The sequence below is a fragment of the Ictidomys tridecemlineatus genome, chromosome 7 (assembly GCF_052094955.1).
Source record: "Ictidomys tridecemlineatus isolate mIctTri1 chromosome 7, mIctTri1.hap1, whole genome shotgun sequence".
Classification (NCBI taxonomy): domain Eukaryota; kingdom Metazoa; phylum Chordata; class Mammalia; order Rodentia; family Sciuridae; genus Ictidomys; species Ictidomys tridecemlineatus.
Window position 1 is genome coordinate 107,604,423 of NC_135483.1, and position 8,467 is coordinate 107,612,889.

Genomic DNA, 8,467 nt, shown 5'->3' on the forward strand with positions numbered 1-8,467 from the left:
CAACATAGATTTCAACCATTAGCCCCAACACTTTAAAAATATGTATTCAGGCTCTCTCTCTTCCCCCTCTCCTCTTTCTTCCCCCTCTCCTCTTTCTTCCCCCTCTCCTCTCTCTCCTCCTCCTCTCCTCTCTCTCCTCCCCCTTCCTCCTTTTTCTCTCTCTCCCTTTCTCCCTCTCTCCTCTCTCTTTCTTTCTCTCTCTCTCTCTCTCTCTCTCTCTCTCTCCCCCCCCCCATCTCCCTCTCTTTCCACCCCCTTCTCTTCTGCGACTGGCCTCTACTCCTGCTAATAAAATCTCAGACAGGTAAAAGATTGTTTCTGCTTGTTGAGTTTATGGAGCTTTTCAGTCGTTCCTACAGATATGGGCTGAAGAAGCCATAGAGTGTTGTAGACAGAGCTTAATGGGCAATTCTGATGGGAGCTTAGAAGACCAGAATGCTGTTAGAAATGTGGCCAGTAAAGACTGTACTCATGAGTTTTCAGAGGGGAATGGGGACTCTATTGGTAATTGGAATCAGACTAGAGAATATTCATGTTACATTCCAGCAAAGAAGTTGTCTACATTTTGCCCATGTCCTTACACTTTCTGTGAAGGTGAATTTAAAGGTAATGGACTAATAATTTGGTGGAAGAAATTTCAAAGAAGCACAGCATTCAGGCCTGGGTGGCCTGGGTGTTGCTGGCAGACTTTAGCTAGGTTTACTGTGAGAATTGGAAGCAGAGAGACTTGAAAAACTTTGTTGGTCAAAGAATCTAGATAAAATTGGGGCCAAGGAATTTACTGTAAAGATGGTCATCAATAAAGAGAAGTTAAGTACTTTGCTGAGACAAAGGAAAGATACCCTAAGGGCATCTCAGGAGTCAGCAAAACCACACCCATTGCAGGCTTAAGAGTGTAGAAGTGAAAACTTGTCTGAGAGACCTTGGACCTATGCTTGCATAGGGTTGCCTAGAAAGAAGTTTCCCCAGGATTCATTTCACTGTGTTTGATTGTCCAGGCATTCAGAGGTCACTGCAGTAATGGTCTAAGGGGGCCAGGCTACAACTTGAGCTGACTTCAGACCTCAGCATCATTCACATGGTGCTAGTTCTACATGGATACAGGACGCTGGAATTAAGGGGTATGGGCAGTTTACACGGAAATTTCAGAGAAAGGCCTGGGAGGCCAGGGAAAGTGCAGCAGGTCAGAATCCCTGCAGGCAGCCCCTGAAAGATCAATGCACAAGTCTCTGAGAAGGAAGCCAAAGATGCACTGCAAACACTCTGGATTAAGAGATGTCAACAACATGGAACATCTGCTGGGGAAAGAGGCTGGCTGTGGACAGAGCCAGCTTAAGAGAAAGGCCATTTGGACTGCAACTGGCAAGGCCATAGGGGTGAAGCTGCACAAGCCCTTTGAAGATCATATTTTGCCCTTATGTGCACTGAATACAGAATTTGGAGCTATAGGACTTGTTTGCCTAGCTGGATTTTGGTCTTGTGTTGGGCCCATCACTTTTTTCTTTTTTCTTTTTTTTTTTAAAGAGAGAGTGAGGAGAGAGAGAGAGAGAGAGAGAATTTTTAATATTTATTTTTTGCTTCTCGGCAGACACAACATCTTTGTTGGTATGTGGTGCTGAGGATCGAACCCGGGCCGCACGCATGCCAGGCGAGTGGGCTACCGCTTGAGCCACATCCCCAGCCCCCCCATCACTTTTTTCTATGCCCCCATTTCTTCCTTTTGGAATGGGAATGCTTACTGTGTGCCAATATATATTAGATATATGCAACTTGCTTTTTATCTTTACGGGGGCTTATAATCAAAAGTTTGCCTTGAGCCTCAGATGAGACTTTGGACTTGGACTTTTGGGCAAAACTGGAGCTGTTAAGACTATGGGGACTCTTGAAAATGGACCACATGCATTTTGCATTATGAAATGGACATGAGTTTTGAGAACCCAAAGGTGGAATGTTGTGGTTTGGATGAGCTATCCCCCAAACAGGAGTTTATGTTAATACAGGAGTTGAAATGATTAGATTTTAAGAACTGTCACATAATCCATGGGTTAATTCATTTGATGGATTACTAATTTGAAAATACTTCTTTACTACGTAACTTCAGTTACTGGTTAGCTGAAGGCAGGTGTGGTGTGGCTAGAGGAGGTAGGTTACTAAGGATGTGGTTTGAGGATTATACATTTTTGTCCCTGGCTCCTCCCTCTTTCTCTCTGTTTCCTGGCTACCCTGGGCCTTGAGCTGAGGAATTTTCCTCCGCTATGCCCTTCTGCTGTGATGTTCTACTTTACCTTAAGCCCTGAGCAATGGAGCCTGCTGAACATGGTCTGAACCTTTTAAATCATAAGCCAAAATAAACTTTTCCTCCTCTAAAAAATATGTATTCAATATAAACTCTGATCAATGCTTTTATCCAGAAGCCATAAGTTGCCAGAATAGCATACCCAAGAGGAATAAATCCTCTGTCAGGTTCCTCCTTGCACCATGAAGACACTATCTTTTTTTATTCAAACAAATCTTACTTTTTTCTTTTTTTCTTTTTTCTCTGCCACCATCCATGGCTTTTGTTCATTGAACATGTGAGAAAGGAATCAGCAAGGCCCTCAGTCCACATAGACAACAGCCACCAGCATAAGTGGTGAACTGAGTTCTATTGTCAAACTTCAGTTTTATTCCCATCAGCACAAAAGGGGCTGAAAAGCAGGGAAGAAGCCAAGTCCTCTTTGCCCATTTCTCCATATCCCAGGCAGTTTTGCTGGGATTTTGTTTTCTCAGCTCAGGTAGTGTCTCTCACCCACAGCAGGATAATTTGTAGCTGCCTGGGGCCAGGTTGGGAAACAGTGTTGGGGCTGCCAGAATTGACAGGATTTAAATGTTTAAACCCTTTCTTCTCATGTCCTGCTATAGATATGTGTTAGAGGCAGTGTCTTTTTGTGCCCTGAACTTATTTTCAGACTGTTCAGAGTCTTTTTCATGAAATTGCATAAATGCTTGTACCTACAGAATTTCTTTAACTTACTTTACCTTTGACAGGCCAACTCCAACTGCAAGATTATGCAATAATTCAGAAAACTATTCAAAGATCAGATTGTTACAGTAAAACATCATGTTTTTGTTTGATAGGCATATTGGTGGCCCTTTCAGCCAAGATCTTCCCCAAGAAACTACCTATAGGATCAATATAGTATTGCCACATCTTAAAGGCCCAGTAATGAAGTGGCATCCTCTCTCCACAGAAAAAGTCTTAACTGGGCTTCTCCAGGAATTCTCACCATGGCTGATTTTGGGACTGTCAGCCAAAGAGTCTCTGAGAAAAAGCTCAATATGGATAAATTTTCTATTTTCCTATTGCCCTGTTTTGCTTGGCCACTGGCCAGGAAGATACCAGCACTCCAGGTGCTGGGCACCCCTTAATAATTTTTCACAAATGTATCCAGTATAGTAATTTGTAGAAATGTGCTAATGAGGCTTCTGGCCTTGAGCTGGGCTTCACAGAGATGTCTACATTTTTTAAGATAAGATACCAATTGGGCTCCATGGTAACAGCTGGCAGGGGAAGAAAGGAGAGAAGAAACTCTCCCCTTCTCAGGTGTTGTCCTTGAAGTATTAACTTTCCCAAAACAGTGACAGAAAAAGCTGCTTTTGTATAAACTTCTGCAGACTGTGAACTTCTGAGCCCCTCCCTTAACATACTGGGTATTAAACTCTGAAATTAGATGTATTCAGAGTTCAGGGGATTGATTGATTACAGCAAAGGCTGTACCCTCTGAACCTGGCTGCAGCCAAATAAAACTGTTTCCTGCTATCTTCAGTGCCTTGCCTCATTTGTCCCTACTACAGTAATGGATAACAAACAAAGAAACAGAGAGGATTCCCAAATCCATGGCCAACAGATGGAAACTTTCAAAACACAAAGTCCAGATTGGGATAAATTCCCCCAAATGTTAATCTCCTGCTTAACTGATTTCTACACCAGTAGCACCATGTATGTCCCCACAAAGAGGAACAAAATATGTAGAGTCAAAGGTCTTGGTGTGTACGTCATGGGAGGTTACCAGATGGCCAAGGTGTCATGAATTTGTGAGTTCAGTTTTCTTTTTCTCAAAGTAGACCAAGATTGAGCAATGCATACAGTTCAGGGAGACAAAGTGGGAGTTCCGTGAAGAAAAAGTGGATTAGAAAGCTCTGGGATAGTGCCTCAGTCCCTCCCTTTACTCACACAAATAGCTCCTTTCACCCATCTCATAACTCTCCTGGGCTCTCAGCAAGTTCACAAGTGACCTCACATCTTCAGCCTGAAAGTGAGGTTTCTTGGAGTGTAAATACTGCCCAAGAAAATCAGAGCAGAGGCTGCTCTCAGGTCCCATATGGGTCACCCATTTGTTAACAAAAGCTTAGTCTTTGTCCCCAATGCCAATCTAATAAGGAAGAAGCCATTTTGAGAGAAAAAAAAAAGGTTTTGTTGCTTTGTTAGCAAAGGGGACTTCTACTGTTAAACCACCACAATGCAAAGAAAAGACCACTGACTCCAATTTTAAATTAAATTAAAACAAGCTTGTAATTCCAGCCAGCCAGGACTGTCTCTTCTGAAATCCATGGGTTAGAGGACAGTGACCACGCTCATAGGAGCATGGTTTTATAGCACAAAAAGTTGCAAAAGGGGGTGTCTTGAGAACTTACAGATAACAGAATTTTGACAAGCATAATACAAAGGCAGATAGTAGGTTAATGTTACAAATAGTTCAACATTTCAAGTTAGGGAGTAAATTTAGATCCCAACACCAGAATTTATGAGGCACCACTAAGGTTTCAGAGAGGGTTTTTATTTGGTCAGGGAAAGTGAGACATGGGTGAGTTCAAGGTACAGGCAGGCATTCTAAGCAAGTTTAGAAATTGCAGTAATTTATAGTAAAACAGAAATTAACTTTTTATGACTTTGTGACAAGATGTCTCCTAATCTTAAAATAGAATTAGGCTGGGTTCATCATTCCCCACTTGTCTTATGTGTCCCTTTCAAATCTTTGATAGGGTAGAGGAAGAACTCTGAAGGAATTTTAATCCCTCAGATAATGGTTCTCAGCTTCTTGGACTCACCCAAAACTGGCATCCCTGATCTAACCTGACTTGATTTACCTATATATATTGGTTGTCTATCTATTTCTGGCCTCATTGTTGTAAGAAAAAGAGGCGATTATTCTGGCTTCTTCAGAGCTGAGAGGGAGTGATGTGGGGTGAAGCAGCTTTGGAGTTCAGGTCAGATTACAGACTAGTTGGGAAGAACAGGTTGTAAAATGATGAGGATGCAGTATTAAAGTATTAAAGACATGATTCTTTAAATAGATAAACACAACTGAGGGTATTTAGCTAAACTGATCAAAAGAAGGAGAATGACTGAAATAAATAAAATTAGAGGTGAAAAAGAGACATTACAACTGATACCACGGAAATGAAAGGATCATCAGGAAATATTTTGAAAAACTATGTATATAACTTGAAAGTCAAGAAGAAACCATAGATAAATTTCTGGACCTATATGACCTACCAAAAATGTACCAAGATGATATGTAAAACAAATAGACAAATAGCAAGTAATGAGATTACATCAGTAATAAAGAAATTTCCCAACAAAAAAAAGTCTGGATCAGATAACTTAACTGTATAATTTTACCAACTATTAAAGAACTAATAACAATGGTCCTCAAACTATTCCATAAAATAAACAAGAAAGAAACCCTTCCAAACTTATTCTATTAAGCCAGCATTACTCTGCTAGCAAAAACAAATAAGGACTCAACAACAACAACAAAACAAAACTATAGATCCATATAGACAAATATCTCTAATGCACACAGATTCAAAAATCCTCAGGAAAAATAAATCAAATTCAATAGCATAATGAAATTACAAAGCACATTAAAAATTATATACTATTATCAACTGGACTCATTCAAGGGCTTCAAGAATTGTTCAACATACAAAAATGAACAAATGAAAAAGCACATAAGTAGAAACAAGTACTTTTCTGCTTCACATGATGTAGAAATATCATTTGATAAAATTTAACCTTCTTTCCTGACAATATTATTAATTAAATTATGTATAAAAGGGTCATACCTCAATAAAACAAAGATTATTTGTGACAAATTTACAGGAAATATAATACTGAATGATGAAAACCTGAAAGAATTTTCTATAAAATCATAAACAAGAGTTTCTACTTGCACCACTCTCATTAAATGTAGTACTAGAAATTTCATCCAAGAAATTTCAAGCCAAGAGAAAGAAATAACATGTAAAAACTGTAGAGGAGTAAATCAATCTATCTGTTAGAAAGTGATAAGATTCTGTGCATAGAAAATTCTTTTAGGCATCATGGTGTGCCTGTAATATCAATGTCTTGGGAGGCTGAGGCAGGAGGATTTCAAGTTCAAAGCCAGCCTCTGTAGCTTAGTGAATCCCAAAGCAACTTAGCAAGACACTGTCTCAAGATAAAAAAAAAGAGGCTAGAATGTGGCTCAGTGGTTGAATGCTCCTGGGTTCAATCCTTGGTATGAAAAACAAAAACAAAAAAATTCTAAGGAACCCACCAAAGACTATGAATACTGCTAAGCAGATTCAGCAACAGAGCAGGACACAAAATAAGAATACCATAATCAGTAGTTTTTATACATATTGACAATGAACTTGCTGAGACAGAAATCAGTAAAATAATCCTGTTAACAAAAACTTCTTGGAATGAACCTAACTATAAATTTTCAAAACATATAAAATGAAAATTATAAAGCATCAAAGAAAGAAATTGAAGCAGATATCAGGATGGGAAAAGACCTATATGTTCATGGATTGGGAGAATTATTTCTGTAAAAATGGTCATACTATTAAAAAAATTCACAGATCCAATGCAAACATGATCAAAATACCAATAACATAACCAAATGTGGTGGCACATTCAATATTCAGTATTCCGGAATCTGATGTAGTAGGATCATGTGATTTCAGTAGTCCTAGACCAGCCTGGACAATATAGTGATACCCTGTGTCAAAATATTTATATTTATATATATATATACCTATTATGATTTGGATCTAATATGTTACCTAGAAGCTCATGTGTAGAAGGTTTTGTCTCCAATGCAGCAATGTTCAGAGATGGGAGTTTCGGAAAGCAACTGTTTTATAAGGGTTCTAATTTCATCTATGGAGTAATCCATTGAATGAGTCATACTTGAAGGCATTTGGGGGAGGTAGTAGAAACTGTAGAGGGTGAGTCCTAGTGAGAGGATGTTTTAGTCAGTTTTTTCATTGCTGTGCCTGAAAGTCTGGACCAGACCAACTTTAGAGGATGAAAGCTTTATTTAGGGGCACAGGGTTTCAGAGGTTTTAGTCCATAGAAGACCTGCTTCATTCCTCAGGGATTAAAATGAAGCAGGACATCATGGTGGAAGAGTGTGGCAGCTTACATGGTGATCAGGAAGCAGAGAGAGAAAATCCACTCTTCAGATACAAAACACATACTCCATAGCCATGCCTCAAATGAACCACTTCCTCCAGCTACATCCCACTTGCTTCCAGTTGCCACTCCATCAATCCCATCAGGGATTAGTTCTCTGATTAGGTAAGACAATAACCCAATAATTTCTCCTTCAAACCTTCTTGTACTGCCTCACATGTGAGCCTTTGGGGACACCATGTCTAAACCATAACAGAGGGCATAATTCCCTTGGGACATGAGCTAGAACAATATATTTTATCCCACCTTCTTTCTTATACACTCTCTTCTTTCCCTCTCCCTTTTCAAGGCAATGATGAAGTGAGAACATTTTTGATGTGCTCTTCTGCTTTATTTCTGCCTTGAACCAGTCAACTATAGACTGACACCTCTAAAACTGAGTCAAAATGAATCTTTTATACTATGGTGATTTTTTTTTCAGATATTTTGTCCCTGTGATGAAAATCTGACTAACACAGAAAATTGGTAAAGGAATATCAGGTCATCTCTGTGACTAAATCTGAATATATTGTCCAAAATCCATTAGGACTGGTTTGTGGAGTGAATTTGAAAAAAATGGAGATACAAGTTAGAGAAGATTTAGAATGTAAGCAGTAATTAATGGACAATTTGGATGTGATCTTGGAAAAATACAATGCCAGTGGTTTGCAGACTTTAAAGACTGTACTCATAAAGTTTGAAGGGAATGAAATCAGGAATTGGCAAATAACTTTTCTTTTGTCCATGTCTATGTTTCTGCCTTGAACCAGTCAATCATAGACTGATACCTCTGAAACTGAGCCAAAATGAATCTTTCCTACTATGGAGATTTTTTTTTTTCAGAAATTTTGTCCTTTTGTGCAAGGCTAAATTTAAAGGTGATGAACCAATAAATCTAATGGAGGGAATTTCAAGACAGCACAGCATTCAGAATGTGGTGTTATGCTTGAATTCGAAACCCCCAAAAGACCACCAGAGACCAAG